Here is a 17,500-nt window from a genome sequence, read left to right on the forward strand (position 1 = left end):
ATATATATATATATATATATATATATATATATATTATCTCACGTATTTACATAACAGTTGATGAAATATTCTCCAGTATTTATTAGGACAGTGCTCGATACGTAGGTAGACCAAGCTTTATATGATTCGGAAATATATATGTCAATAAAGCTTAATTGATATATGTATTTTCCAAACTCACTATATATATATATATATATATATATATATATATATATATATATATATATATAAATATATATATATATATATATAAATTATATATACATATATATATATATATATAGTAAGTTATAAAATGCATATGGCGATTAAGCTACACTGAATATTCCGCGTTTCATTCACTCTAGGACTCTTTAGAATCCTAGAGTGGATAAACCACGGAATATTCAGTGTAGCTTAATCGCCATATACATTTTATAACTTACTAACTAGCTCTACCTACGTATTGAGCACTTTTGAAGTAAATACTTAAAGTTTACGCATAAATCTATGCTTTCGTATATTAATTATATATATATATATATATATATAAATATATATGTATATATATATATATATATATATATATATAGATAAATATATAGATATATAGATATGGATATATATATGCTATAGACACATAGGCAACGGATAACAGCAATACCAAAAGGAGAATGACGTTTAAAGACGACGGAGATCGTGATTGGTCCGAGTGAGACAGGCTCAGCTTTTGAACGATGCAGCTGGACGTCAGTAGGCATTGGAACAGGAAACCAGTCGACAGTTGATAATGGAAAAAGGCTGCTGCACTTCAGTGAACACTAGAGCAGACAACCAAACAACAGAGTCGGAGATGAACAGATCTGCTGTAGGAGGCTTTGGAGTTGCAGGAAACGTTGAAAGTCGCAGTTACTAATGCTGAGACACTTCGATTGCTGAACTCGTTGATTTGATTGGGAGCGTCAACGTCGCATTTGGGAGGCTTTTTGCTCCCTAGCCGAGTTAGAAGATGTTTGGCTGAAGAAGCGCTTTCGTTATTGAACAGTTTTGATACAAGAGGCATTTAAAACAATGTTTGTTACATGGAGGTCACCACTTATCAAGGCCCAGAAATCACTCGGGGATAAGGGTTATTGTCTGTACAGTAATCAATGGGATAGTGTTGTAGTATTCATTAGTATTGGAGATTTGATAAAGTGTCATTACTTAAGGGAGTGGTTCATCAGGAATTTGTTTGTGTTGGACTTGAAGACATCCAAGTTAAAGTCGGGAGGGAAACAGGCAAGCGGCAGAAAGTTCCACAGGCGTGCAGTTCTAAGAAAGAAGCTTTGTTCATGGAATCTACGTTTTGATTTAGGCACAGATAAAGAGTGGGGAGAATTATTGACAGTGGTTTCAGCTAGTTGGGTGTTTTTCGAAAAAGAGTGGCGAGGGGGGACTAGAGAATGGAGCTCAGACGAGCACTTGCCATGGAAATAACGATAAATCAGAGAATTGCTCGCAACGTCTCTTCTGCGTGAGAGAGGTTGCAGGGAAGAGATAAGGGCATCCCGACCAAGCCACGAAGTCTATTTTGTACTCTGTCAAGGCAGGATAAACTTTTTTTTAGCAGCTCTTGCCCAGATGTGGCAGCAGTACTCCATCCTTGGACGTACTTGGCGTTTATATAGATAGAGAATTGCATCAGCAGTGATATATCTTCTGGAACGGTAGAAGGATCCCCCCATTTTCCCAGCGACCTTGGCCACAGACTTGATATATGTGTTCCATTTCAGATCAGGAGTAAAGGTCAAACCCAGAAGCTTATCAAAACATGGGGCCTCCCATAGACGAGAGCCATTCATTTCAATCGATGCCAGATGGGGATCAGAGCGTTTATGATGTAATGATAAGAGCTTGGTCTTAGATGCATTAAAGATAACCAGCCACCTCTTCCACCACTGTACCACGCGCTCAAGATCTGAGGAGAGAGGATCAGAAAGAAATTTGTCATTTGCGGGCTTTGATGTGTCATCAGCATAGATGTCAACGAATGATTTAAGTATGTGTTTTGGGGAGATCATTGATATAGATCAAGAAGAGGTTGGCCCCAGGATGGACCCTTGATGAACTACAGCATTAATACTGTGGGCCTCCGAATTCTGCCCATCAACCACTACTCTTATGAGCCTATCAAAGAGAAATGATTTAATGATTGAGAAAGCATTTCCAGTTATGCCGTAGCTGGAAATCTTGTGAAGAAGGCCTTTATGCCATACCTTATCGAATTTCTAGGGCAATTACTCTTGACATATCAATATATGTCCAGAGCAATTGCCCTAGAAATGAAGCCTTTGTTGAGAGATTGCTAATCCTATGAGATATAACCGTTAGCACGTCTGCTGTAGATCTTGCAGAACGGAAAACATATTGCGTGACACTAAAAAGGTTATTTCTGCTGAGGTGATTGACTACTTCTCGAATTTAATATGGATTCCAACAACTTACTCATGACACACAAGAGACGTATTGGTCTGTATTGAAGGGGAGATGCTTTATCAACTGAATTCTTAAATACAGGACATACTGATGAGGTTTCCCAGGGTGTTGGAAAGCACTTCTCCTTAAGCCAACGCTTAAACAGCTTTGTAAGTATGGGGCAAGTTCTGGTCGAAGCTTTTTCAACACTATAATTGGGATGCCGTCAGAGCCAGTTACTGTACTGGAATCTAGGTTCTTTATTAGCTTGGCGACCTCACGTACATATATTTGTATGTTACCTAGCGTGTTGTGTGTTATAGAAGGAAATACGGGGAGTTGATGGCCTTCGTCGCATTATGTAGAATTTGCTGCAAAGTTCTTGGCAAATAGTTTGGCCTTGTCTGATGCTGTCGAGATGACCTCTGGTCCATTGATAATGGTTGGATTTAACGCACGCTTCTGTTCAGGATCCTATTAGCTATTTGCCAGAACTGGTGGGAACCAAGCCGCTGATCAGCTACTTTGGATTTAACGGATTAAGGATATAGCTCTCTTGCATTTTTTTTTACTCTTTTACAGTGGTTGCTGGCGATCCTGAAAGCAGCTTTAGTCTCAGTGCATCTATTACGTTGGTAACTATGGAAAAAGTGATTTCTGTGCGCGATGGCAGCAGCACATTCTGGGGAGGACCATGGCTGGCTGTTAGGTTTTTTTTTTGAATTTTTTGGATGGTATGAATCGGTCTATACCTACAAGTATACTATAGAGGACACATCCTTTTCAAGTATGGAATGGAGAGATAGATCAGATATGAATGTACAGAAGCTATCCCAGTAAGCCATAGAGTATCGGTATACAGTACAGTGGATAGGTACATTTGTAGACTTATTATATTTCATTTTTATCTTAACTAATACAACGGAGAGGTCGGAGGATCCCAGAGGAGATAAAACGGAACATGAGCATAGCTCAGGGGAGGTGGAGAGAAAAAGGTCTAGAAGGCTTGCGTACTGACAGGTAGTATCGGGCACACGGGTGGGCTTTCGAACAATCTGAGTGAGGTCATAGGAAATGGCAAAATCATGACAGAACTCCCATCATCATCATCAGTCTTATTTGAGTGGATCAGCCATTCCACATTATGGACATTGAAGTCACCGCAAATGTGAATGTTAGCTGCGGGATGAGCAGACAGGATATGGTCAATTTTCTCCGATATACTCTTATAAGATAGTAATTCCGCTGTTGTGAGGGCGATAGAGGGCAAATATAAATGTGGTGATGTAAGTAAGTGCAACCCAGAAGCACATATAATGTAAATTAGGGTCTTTACTAGATATATCCCTACCACACGGGAAGCCATCTTATTTGTAGGCACATATTCCATGCCCATGGCGATCATGGGGGTCAGATTTCGATGTTAAGTTAGATTATCCTTTAATTATGAACTCATCTAGGGAGGTTGTCGGCCCTATTCCAGTTTCGCTTAGAAAGAATATTCCGGTTTCGTCTCCTGTAATTGGGTTTCACCCTCTGGAAGGTTGGAACGTAGACCCCTTACGTTGGAGAAGGAGACATGGTAGTAGGGGTCTACGTTGGAGGATGGGGTTCTAGCTTTATTCGTGTTTTTTTTTGGGGGGGGATATTTCATGTTGAGGATTTTTATATTTGTGGAACAGGTCAGCATACTTGGTTAGTGCAGGACAGAGAAAGAAAGTAAGAGAGAAAAGATGGGAAATTTTTTTTGTAGCACATAAGCGAATGATTAGAATTTATTCTTTTTCAGATCTGTCCGAGTCAGCTGGTTGCGTTTATGTTCGCTTCAGTTATAAATCAAATGTCTGCTATTATTAATTATTTGGCAAAAGTTAACTTTAATATTTTTCCGTTTGTGGTTAAAATTAAAAGAAAATTGAAATAGCGAACATCCACATGCACCCACGCACGTTGACACACATTCGGCGTTTCAGTCATAAGACTAACTCTGTTTAAAAGCCGCCTCTGCGTGCTTTTGATTGAGTGGAAAGCGGTGTTCTGATACACACCGCGAGAAAGCCCTCTCTTGATAATTGAGTATTGTCAATTACCACAGGAACAATGTCAAAAGTACCTGCAGATGTTTTTGAGTGTATCTGCAAGGATTGTCAGAATTATGAGTGCAAGGGATCTGCTAGTTTGATGAGACATTTCGGTGTTGTACATGTCTCAGCATTGTTTATTAAAAGTAGTGAGTTGGTGCCAGTTGGACTGCACGACTGTTTGTGTTCTTTGTCTGCAAGTGCATCTGCAGAGTCCAAGAAGTGAGTGCAAGTGAGGTTTCACCTTTAAATTGTCTAGTTTGTAATGTGGGATAAATTGTCAAGATTAGTAGTACACTATGGTCGATGTCAAGTTTGCAAGTGAGTCTACAGTGCTAAATACAAGTGAGTTTATACTAGTGCTGGTGTGCGTCGAACGAGTGATTGGGATTTCTGTTTGTTAATTGAATCATCGAACGTCCAGATGTTGAATTTTAATGTGTGTGTTGCAGCTTAACTCGTTTAAACTGGCGCGACTACTTCCATCTTTCGTGATATCCGTGGATTTTAAGCGCTTTTCCTGAGGGTTTGGGTTGTCGCCTCTGTTGTCGCAGATTTAGTAGGCCTTCAAGGGTGTTTCTCATGTTTGCAAAACTCGGCTTTTTACATCGAGTATGACGTCAAGAGCTCGGTGTTTTAGTGAAATATCATCTTCTCCAACAGATGCGCCATGCGTTCAAGGACAGTGGGGGCTTTTTTTGCCATCTTCTTTGCTGGCTGTTTTTTCTGTGTCTTAGGATCACGTCGGGGTCACGACTTGTTGCAGCGAGTCGGAGGACGGTATGGTGGTGCGCCAACCGATCGTACAACTAAAAGGTAGGCAAAAAGCAAAAGATAACGGCAATTACAAAAGAAGAATGACAGACTGATATTTGTTTAAATATCCTTTTTTATTTATCAAGAAAAAATAAAAGTTATAATTCGTAAGTTCTGTAGATCGTTGTACAGCATCCTTCATGACTGAGACAATTTTTATTTTTGTACCTTTTCTCCACGTTAAAAAACGACCCTAGTGTCTAACTCTGTCCCGTGGGGAGGCATAGTAAATAGGTACATTTAATTTAATTTATTTGTAATTATTGTTACAAGCAATACCAACTGCGTTTAAAAACGGAAGTAAGTTTTCATTTCACCTCAGAGTTATTTCCCTTTAAGATAGATTTTATTTCCCTGTTGTAATTTTATAGATAAAGATGCTTTTTTAATATTATCCAAAATATAATCAACTGTCAGGAAAATCCTAATAACTTAGGATATTTGGTGTATCTTAAATATTATGAGACCAAATAGCTCGCATGGCAATATGATTTTTGCCTGGATCGGCTGGGTATGTATAGCTGGTTATTATATGTGTGCATGTATGCATGTGTATGTGTATTTATATGTATCTAAACGTTTCTCCTGGTGTGCGTTTACGTTATCAATAAAGTAATTGTTACCGTGTCTTCTACATCGAAGTTACATTGACTGAATTTTCATTTCTTTTTAAATGCGACGTCATATTATTTATTGACTAAGAATATTTGAAAATTATTAATCAAATATTAGAATCTGGAACGAAGCAGCTGGACGTAAGTATGTACTGAAAAAGGCAATCAGGCGACGGCGGGTACTAGAACAAGAGTGGTGGGCATCAGTAGACATTGAAGCAGACAACCAGACGACATTAGGTATTTAAACAGGGCTGTTAGAAGTCAGTTGACACTGGAGTAGGCAACCAAATGACAGTGAGGTATTGGAACAGAGTTAATGCAGGAGGCGCTGGAAGATACAGGAGGCTGAAGGAAGTAGCAGGAATGTAGATGGTAGGCTGGAAAGCTCCTGGAGTGTAGCGTGTAATCTCAGTAGACAGGCAGGCAGTAGAAGTATGTATGCAAGTAGTTTGTGATTCCTATATAAGTAGTGTTGTAAAGGTAGCCCTGAAAAGGTTTGTTTGTAGTTAGTCCTGAAAAGGACTGTTTGGACTAATGTTACTGCAGCTGAGACCCTTCGCCTTCTAAGTTCGTTGACTTAACTGGAAGCGTCAACGTAGCATTCTAGGGGCTTTCTTCTCTCTAGCCGTGTTAGAGGACTGTTTAGTTTTTTCCACTGCAAGAACTAATATACGAGTCGAGAAGTAGGATTGGAAAGTAAGCACCCCCGAAGAGGGGTTTTCTGACCTGCAAAAAGTGCTTGTGATGCCCCGTCGGTAGTCCCCGAGGATAAGTAATAGACAAACCCCTAGTCACATCGAGAAAGCAAAGTCTGAGTGTTTGGACCTCCTAGAAATGCACAGAACTAAAATGCCCATCTCAACATCAATATAATCAGGTCATTACAGGAATGGTCTCATCTCTGTTAATTTTGAGGGCCCAGAATAATGATCCCTAACCTAATTGGAGGTGTGTAGGCCTTAGAAGCGCTGTCTTTATGAAAAAAGTGTTGATATAATAGACATGGTTCTCAGCAAACAAACAAATTTGTAGAATTAATTTCTTATTGAATCTGTCACAATCAAAAAGTTTCAGATGTGGATTGATTGCAGTTGTGTTCAATTAGGCTTGAAATCAAATGTCTGCTCTTATTAATTATTTGAGAAAAGTCAAATTTTATGTTTGTTTTTGTTTTTGTTTGTGGTTCAATGAAAGAAACATGTACATAACGAACGCACTTTACGCACGTTGAAAAACTTCCATCGAGTTGATCACGTTGCTAACTCCGCCGAAACGCCGCCATTGCGTATTTTTTTAAAATGTAAAACAGCGTTATTGCTGTGTGTATGTGTGTGTATGTGTGTGTATGGGTGTGTATGTGTGTGTGTTCAGAACAAAAAAATATAACATAAACACTATATAATTTTACCTTATTAAAGAAAATGGAGTATATTTTATTTCAAAGCAGTCGTTATTTGGGAGGTTGTGATACATAGGCACTGGATGCCCTATTAATTTATCTGTAATATGCATACAGAGTGGAACGATATATCGCTACCCTGGAAAAAAAGTTACATGATTCGATTTTCATTTGATGCTGAACATCTACTAATTATCCAGTTGTACACAAATCCTAAGAGCGACAAGAGCCTCCTATCATATCCAGAAGTGATACAATGTTCAACGAGCGAGATCGGAGATGCGCCGCTTTAAAACTCATGCTTTATACCGATCAAGGTTATGACGACAGGACCATTGCCAGCAACCTCAAAATTCATCGTTGGATTGCCACGAATAAAAGGGCCGTTCACAGGGTGATGTAAACAAAGTTGCCGGCAACGGTTATGATATTTGATGTGGTTTCAAGTGAGGCCACATAATGCCACCTCACATTTTCGAAATCGGCTTGAAAGTCAATACCAAAGTATACCTAGATGTGCTGCAGAGTGTGAGATCCCCTGGTGCAATCAGGTGGCTGCTAGCAGCTCCTGTATGGGGGAGTACCACTCGGCGCCGGTCCACAAGTCCAAAGAGACCTACGCTTGGCTTCAGAAGGAGTGCTACGACATTTTACCCTTCTTGCCCCCCCCCCACTCCTTCCTCGACCTGAACCCGCTGGACTACTTCTTTTGGTCAGACGTCAAGAACATCACAAAAATGACTTCTCACAACATCAAAGCCAGCCTGATCGTCGCCATCTGTCGATTGTTCGCCGAGCTCCCGCCGGCGCTTGTGGACAAGACAGGCTCTCATTCCGGACCCGTGTCAAGGTAGTGAGTGTAGCTGAAGGCGGTTACATTGAATAGATGTCAGCTCTAGTTCAGATTAAAGTTAGCTGAATTGATTGTTTCAATAAAAGTTTTAAGATAAAGGTGTAGTGTTCTTTTATCGTGTCACATTCTATTTGTACTTATATTTGTACTTGTATTTACCAGGTAGAAATAAGAAAGAAGCGGTAATTGTATAATTACTGCTTCTTTCTTATTTCTACCTGGTAAATAACATAATTATTAAAATCAATCAGTGTTTTTTGCTTTCCCAGTTATCCATAAATTCGATGCTGAATCTAATTCTCCTCAATATTGTATATTCATCGTTATTTTAGTGTCGACCCCCCTTCATCCTATTCTTTTGATGAGAAGCTTATATGTAAATCCTCATGATACCTGGTTGTCTAATTCTTCTTGGATCCTGGAAGAAAAATAGAATTTACACAAGTCAAGGGCTATGACAAGATCACATTCTTTTCATTATTTTGACTCTCGTGGGTGTATCCGTTGATATAGATTTCTTTTATAATCGAGTGATGAAATTTACGCTGGAATAACTGTGTGTCACTATTTGATTCGAAAGTAAAAAAATGAAAAGATTTTACATGTATTTAGTTCACAATTAATATATATATATATATATATATATATATATATATAATCATTTACAATATATATATATATATATAATTATTTACAATATATATATATATATATATATATATATATATATATAATTATTTACTTAAAATAATTACTTACAGAACCTAGTGTTTCATCCTTTCGGGAATCCTCAGTGCAGGGTGTCACAATTAACACCAGTCGATAGATTCGAACCCCACGTCAGAAGCCACCCTGGCTTCATTAGCAATGACCTAATCCATTCGGACACCGTTAACCGCGATAAATGCTATGGAATTAAAACATTTATTTTTGAAAATGTTTTTTACCGTCTGTCAGAGTGATCTAATCATTATATGATGATTTGCGCATAACTTTTTACGCTTAAGGTAAACAATTGAGGGTAAAAGATTATTTAACGAAATTATAAATCTCAATCAAATATAATTATAGCTTTAGAATTAACTAATACTTATAATCATAATTGAAGTAAACTTAAGTATAACAGTTAAGAGAGCTTAATTATGTATAGTTTTAATTCAAATTAATAAATAATTTAATATAACCCGAAATTTTAAACAATATATTTTAGTTTCGTATATGCAAACATGTATAATAGATTATAATTAATGATGTTGTTTTCATAAATATGGATACATTAATTATAATTCATAAATTTACTAATTATTAAATAGAACATTTTTGGCAGATTATTCTTAAATCAATAGAACATGTTAGTACGAATGGATGGGTTTAGTGGCTCTATTTATCAATTCAAAATGGCGTAATAGAAACATATTAGAGGGTATTTACGGCTTATCTTCCAATTCACGGATTTTAATTATGCAAAACGAACTTTATTTCCTTTTGGCGAAGTGATTGTTGCTATGTCTTCTGATGAGTTACGGGCAAAATAAATTCAATTATTGATATAATAATTAAGTGATTGATTGTGTTCTACGAAACAGATACTGTTAAGAATTGTAAATACCAACTCAAGTAAACGAATTAATTAGGAACATTGGAATATAGATTTTTGTCATTTACTCACCGTATTGAGCTTCTTAAATAAAGATTGGTATATATAATAAAGAGATAAAGTGTATTTCCACACACACGCACACACACACACATATATATATATATATATATATATATATATATATATATATATACAAATATAATCGATTTAATTGACTCATAGAATTTTTACATATCGTTTTTCATCGGAAGGTAAACAGTAGTAAAAGTGAATTACAAATTAGAATAACATTGAGGAAGTTAAGACCCTTATCTTCTGAATTAATATATATATATATATATATATATATATATATATATATATATACTAGCAGTTCAGCCCGGCTTAGCTCAGGCCCTATATACTGTTCCAAACTTTATGTGCATATGTACTTATATATTAAATAGTTTGACTCATGTACAGAAAGCCTACATAAAAAATTTCAAGTGTTTAGACGCAAAATTGACGTAGGAGTTTGGCAGAGTTTGCAAAGCTAAACTTTTTTAAACTTTGACTTCTTGACAGTCAAATTCTCGCTCTAAAACTGATTTAAAACTTGCTGCATTTCTGAATACCCTTTATGTAAAATTTCAAATGTTTAGAGCCAAAATTGGCTGAATAGTTTGCTAGAGACCGCAAACGTCAAATATTTTCAACAGTGAATCCTTGGAGGCTTGATTTTCGGCCAAGAATCGATTAAAATCTTGCCGTATCTCTGAATACACTTTATGTAAAAGTTCAGATGTTTATACCTTAAATGGGCTGAGTAATTTCGTAGAGACCGCAGGGGTCAATTTTTTTAAACTTTGACCCCAATTTTTACCTTTTAACATTATTGTTTTGGGCTCGAATAAAATTAAAAAGTTTGATCCATGTGCAAGTAACCTACGTCTAAAAAGTAACATGTTTAGACCAAAAATTGGCGGGGGAGTTTGGTAGAGTTTTCAAAAGTCAAATCGAAGAACTTTAACCACGTGACTTCGAAATTTCTAACCGAAAACCGATTAGAATTTTTTTGTCAAATCTCAATATATCTTATCTCAAATCTGTAGATAGAAAATTGACAGAGTAGTTTGGTGGGGAAATGTACACAGGGACATATAATTTCACTTTATATATGCTTATAATAAATCTTATTCCCGTCTGTTTATTCACAATTTTATACATACAAAGGGCACACTGTTTCACAGAGCTTTCAGGAACTTTCACACACGGTTACTTCTGCATGTTTTCTATATAAAATATTTATTCAAATCAATTAACATTCTGGAGGTCACCTTATTTGCATATTACATTATTGAATTTTTTTTAATAATTAGTTCTAAATTTTTTTAATAGAAATTAGTAAAAAGATTGTGTTAAACGTTCTATTTAAAAGTATTATATACCATTGATTTATTTAAATTATTTTTAATTCGATTTACATTTAATTTAATTTATTTGTAATTATTGTTACAAGCAATACCAGCTGCGTTTAAAAACGGAAGTAAGTTTTCATTTCACCTCTGAGTTATTTTCCTTTAAGATAGATTTTATTTACCTGTTCTAATTTTATAGATAAAGATGTTTTTTTTTATGTATTTATTTTCCTCCCCACCAAAGCAAATTAGGCACAGGGCCGTTTTTAATGTGGGGTAAAAACCAGCTCCCCTAAAAGTAGGCAAAAAGAGGGCACTCTGGTTACAAAACATAATAATTGTCCCAGTATAGAGGGGTTTCCCTCCGTTGGCTTGTAAAATTATCTTAAGTGCAGCATCTGCAGAACAGATACTACACTTTGATCCCGACCCGAATGCCAAGAACAACAGGGTGTTTATTTGCTCCCCCACCGAGCAAATTAGACACAAGGCCGATTTTTAAAGTGAGGAGTGAAGGGGAATTTGGGACCAACTCCCCGGGGAGTAGGGGAGCTGGGTAGTGACAATTGGTATGAAGGGTTTCCCCTACATTGACCAAGGTCTTATATGTGGGGTTGCCCCCACATATGGTCTTTGCTTGCAGTATCTGCTGGAACAGATACAACACTTTGATTCCGACCCGAAGGCCAAGAACAAGAGAAAAAAGGTAAACCTCTTTTCTATTTATTTAATGTACTTATTTGTGTAAAGATGTTTTTTTTATATTATCCAAAATATAAACAACTGTCAGGAAAATCCTAATAACTTAGGATATTTTGTGTATCTTAAATATTATGAGACCAAATACCTCGCACGGCAATATGATTTTTGCCTGGATCGGCAGGGTATGTATAGCTGGTTATTATATGTGTGCATGTATGCATGTGTATGTGTGTTTATATGTATCTAAACGTTTCTCATGGTGTGCGTTGACGTTATCAATAAAGTAATAGTTACCGTGTCTTCTACATCGAAGTTACATTGACTGAAGTTTCATTTCTTTTTAAATGCGACGTCATATTATTTATTGACTAATAATATTTGAAAATTATTAATCAAATATTAGATTGAGCGCCTGTCTACTCTTTATCAAGGGTCACTATCGCAATATGGAACTCTCTTCAATTTAATTTCCTATTTGTTGACGAAAGTTTAAGATGATAATATGTTGATTTTGTAAACGTATATACGGAATAAAACAGTAAGCAAATAAAATAAGCGAAATATGAATCATCGCAATTAAATATTGATCTTGCGTTCTTGTTTTCAGCAATATGTATATATATATATATATGTGTGTGTGTGTGTGTGTGTGTGTGTGTGTGTATTACTAAATACAAATATATTTAACTCATGTGCTTAAAACTACATTTTTATAAAAGTTCTCAATAGAAAGTAGAAAATCTTAATAACATTAAATAAACTTTAGTAACCGTTTATATAGACCAACCAAAGTTTTGATATTTATATTCCAGAGAAGAAGTATATATATATATATATATATATATATATATATATATATATATATATATATATATATATATATATATATATATATATATATATATACTAGAGTGGTACGGGTCCGGCCTTGCCCGGTCGTAAAATACGCTTAAATATGATATTTCAATTTATCCTTATTTCGTATATATTGTTATAGAGTCGTGACTTCAAACGTAAAAAAAGAAAAGTATTTGGGTGTCATCAGCTAGGAAAGAAACGGGAAGCAGAACTGTAGCATTCAAAGCTGGTAACGTTACCACTGTACCAACGTGATACGCATATGAACTAATAAAAATTTAAAATGAGACTCATTAGAGACCCCTAGCGCTATTCTGTGACTTTCAGTTTCGGTGGAGATAGAGTTTGAAAATGTGGAGACAGACAGACAGGCATAAAACCTTTATATATTTTTTATATGCCTGTATGTGTACACACACGCACACACACCCACAAACACACACACACACACATATATATATATATATATATATATATATATATATATATAGTTACACACACATATGTATATGTGCATGAATGTGTGTATTTCGGTCTATTGCTCCATTGGCAATAGGTGAACTTCGAGCAACGTCATTTTTTTTTGTGTTAGCTGGTTTCTCTGCAAAAGTTTCCATTTTAAACATGCATCATAAATCATTGTTTTAGAAACAACTATAATTTGTGTTACTTCAAGCATATAAAAAAGCCAAACAGTTTCCCAGAAAGAACTAGCTGCATACATGTAATCCTTCTTGTGAAATACGTGTTTGAGAATACGAACGCGTGTGTCTGTTAATTAGTGAATTTCTGAATGTTTTTATGTAGCCACCTCAACATCGTCATCATATGACGTGTTTATGACAAAATCTGAAAAATATGTCTTCTTCCTGGTTTTTATTATAGTCGAGTTCGTCTGTCTGTTTTAAAAAATTTTCCAGTACCTCTGTTTTTTTAAATACGAGTCACCACTTATCAAGGCCCTAGGACCAACCGAGGATAAGGGTTATTGAGTGTACAGTCATCAATGGTATAATCTCGTAGTAATCGTATTAATGGAAATTTGGTAGATTGGATTACTTAAGGGGGCGGCTCATCAAGAATTGGTTTATGTTGGACTTGAAGCTGAGGAGCAGGCAAACCGAAGAGACTATATTAACTAAATGCAGTATGTTAACTAAATTATATTAACTAAATGCAGTATATTTACTAAAATATATTAACTAAATGCAGTATATTAACTAAATTATATTAACTAAATGCAGTGTATTAACTAAATGCAGTATATTATCTAAATTATATTAACCAACTGCAGTATATTAACTAAATTATATTAACTAAATGCAGTATATTAAATAAATTATATTAACTAAATGCAGTATATTAACTAAATTTTATTAACTAAATTATATTAACCAACTGCAGTATATTAACTAAATTATATTAACTAACTGCAGTATATTAACTCAATTATATTAACTAAATGCAGTAGATAAACAAAATTATATAAACTAAATGATATTTACTAAATGCAGTATATTAACTGAATCATAGTCGTAAAATACAGTATATTAACTAAATTAAATTAACTAAATTATATTAACTAAAATATATAACTAAATTCAGTTTATCAGCCGGAATTAAGTTGTCATTATTATAGCTCGCAAGAGACTGGTTTTACTGACCAAACCCTTGATTGTCTGAGTATGGGTTTTACGTTGTTCAGAAATAAATGGTATATCTCCTTAATAATTTATTTTCTCAAAAAGTGAGAGATTCAATGGCGATCGTCTGAAAGGTCTGTACAGAAGAATGTCAACGAGCCCGTTCTCGGATTCTTTGTACCTGTTGGGGAGCTGTTTTGCCTTACTACCTTGTGTCGCATCTTGCTGCAATGATAACGAAACAGTTCCCCACTCATTGTAATTACTTGTGTGTGTATCAAATAAAATGACAATTGGCCTTAGCAAGTCTATGTCGCCAAAACTTACTGACTCAGCAGAAGATTAATATTGAAATGTTTTATATTGAGGTAAGAATTGATATATATATATATAGTGGAAATATAGTCTTGTATATTTGGCACTATTTCGTAGTGGCCCTGAGTTGTTGTGTTGTGCCACACCACCCGCCATAGCCGGAAGGTGATTTGGTCGCGCGGAGCGATACAGAAAAAGGAACCACAATGCAATTTCGGCAATTCCCTTTCTCTTTGATCCGAGCAGCTATGAGGTTAAAACGCTTATTTTTTTACCGGTTTTTAATTGTGTGTATGTAGGTGTATGTATATTACTAAATACAAATATATTGAACGCATGTTTAAAAAATATAGTTTTTAAAAGAATGTAGAAAATTTTAATAACATTAAATAAACTTTAGTAACCGTTTATGTAGATCAACCAAAGTTTTTATATCAAAACTCCTCCTCAGGAATTTATATTCCAAAGAAAAATTATTAATGCCGACACTTTGCCTTTCCTTTGCTTAAGCAGATTTTTTATTCCCCTCTTCCCCGGCAGTTAATTTTTGTTGTTGTTAATTGCTTTAAATTGCAAGATATTGTACTATACTTTTGTAAAAAAAAAAAAAAAAAAAAAAAAAAAAAAAAAATTAAGTTAAGATTTTCTATGTATACAACTTGTGTTACGTTGTTCGATCTGCCTTAAAGACTAAACGGCGCAAGCAACGATTCCAGCCAGAAAAACACAACCTCAAGAAGTTATCCCCCAGATAATGGAGAAAGAGCGGAAAGACAGCCACACCCAATTTCCAGGTATGTCTTTACTCTTCAGCTTTTACAAAAAAAGAACAAGAAAAAAGACTTTTAAGTAACTAATCCAACGTGATGCAATATGAGTTTGTCAAATTAGTGACCGAGGCATAGTGCCATAATTTGGTTACCGTTCCTGGGACGTTTTGTGACAAAGGTTAACCTCTCCGGCCAAAACAGCATTGTCATATCTTGTACCGCCCCGAAGACATATTTGGAATATATATATATATATATATATATATATATATATATATATATATATATATATATAACCCTAAAGTCTATATGTACTTCCTTTAGAATTTTAAAAAAATTGCACGTCGTTAATTGTCTATTTATGCTAACAAAATCCAGAAAACATTTAAAATTTATGCTTTTACTACGTACACTGAATAATAACAATAAGAAGTTCCCGTAGATGCTTAAATAAACTAATAGAAGAACAAGTGAAGCATGCCTGGTCCCCGTGAGTGCATAGTGAACAAGGCATAAAAAATAACTAAGTTTAGCGCTTCCACCATTTAGACAAAACAATCTCCAGGGGACGTCAAATCCTAGTGAAAATGATCAAACGGTGCAGTTTGGGGCCTTAAAATATGTAAATTTGAATTGTGCACCATGCAAATAAACAGAAATAACTAAGTCCATCATTTGCTCCCCCCACCCATTAAGCTCCTAAAATCACCAAGACTTTGAAATATTTAAATTTGAGTTCAGCACCATGCAAAACTGCTGAATAGACATACACAGAAAATTTGGGAAAAATATGGTAAAAAAGTCGCCAAACTGGAGTGTTTTTTATTAGAACTAAAAGTGCCCCTAAGGCACACCCAAGAGTTAACGCGAGGTATAGACAAACAAAATTATATAAAAATTAGTCTCAACTTTTCAGAAAGTTTTATGAAAATCCAAGACATCAATTTTTTTAATAAGCACAAAAGTCTCAATTTTAGGCATTTTAACTCGAAAGGCACCCCCGGGGGAGGGGGACAACCGGAGGTTTCCCGTAAAATCCGGTCTGTTACATTTTTGCCCATATCATGTTTAATGTTTGTGCAAAATTTCCAAAAATTCCAAGGCGTAGTTATTGAGAAAAGTGCAGACAGACGAACGGACAAGGGTGAATTTGCAGGTCCGCCCTCTTTTTGTCGGGGGACTAAACAAAAAAAAAAAAAAAAAAAAAGCAACGCAAGAAACGCCAAACATGGCATGAGTATCAGCTTCTCCGAATAAAAATGAGGTACTAGTGCACTTATTGGTCCGTGCTGAAATAATGTTATTTAGAAAGCCATTTTTAACATGGGGAGAGGAGTGTTTTGTACCTATTCTGTACTTTAACCTTACAATTGAATAAAAAACAAAACTTTAATTAAACTTGGAAACACGATTTCACAAAATAGAGCGGATCAGTAAGTGCATTAGCACCAGAAATGATAAACTTGGAAATTTCAACATTGGACTTTCCTGAAACTATTAAACATGTAAAGAAACGATTTCCCCCAAAATAAGATTCTTGCGTTCTTAAACGCCCATTTAAACTTAATGACTTTCATAATGTTGCTGATTTGTTGTTATTGTTTATGAATATGTCGGAGTATTTAATAATTATGTTTAAAACCGTAGTCGTTGTGTGTCCGTTTAGCGTGTGAATGGTTATTTAATTTCGAACAACATACATTTTGTAAATCGTTCATTGCATATTATTAATTGAGTGCAAATTCTTTTTGTTTTTTTCCGAAATATATAAGTAATTACTAGTTCATATTTAAATGACCAGCACTGATGAAAATGGACTTCAATTTGTGATCGCTGATCTCATAGAGCAAGGGTCTCCAAACTATGGCCCGCGGGCTTGATCTGGCCACCCTCTTATTGAAAAACTTATTGAAAACGTAGAAAGTTTTGAAAAAATAGAAATATGTGAAAATAGTGGGGGTATTTTTTTCAGGAAATTCTAAAAAGAAATAAGGTTTTTGGGAGAACCAA

This window comes from Euprymna scolopes, chromosome 8 (assembly GCF_053919585.1).
Source record: "Euprymna scolopes isolate OS-2025 chromosome 8, ASM5391958v1, whole genome shotgun sequence".
NCBI classification, from domain to species: domain Eukaryota; kingdom Metazoa; phylum Mollusca; class Cephalopoda; order Sepiida; family Sepiolidae; genus Euprymna; species Euprymna scolopes.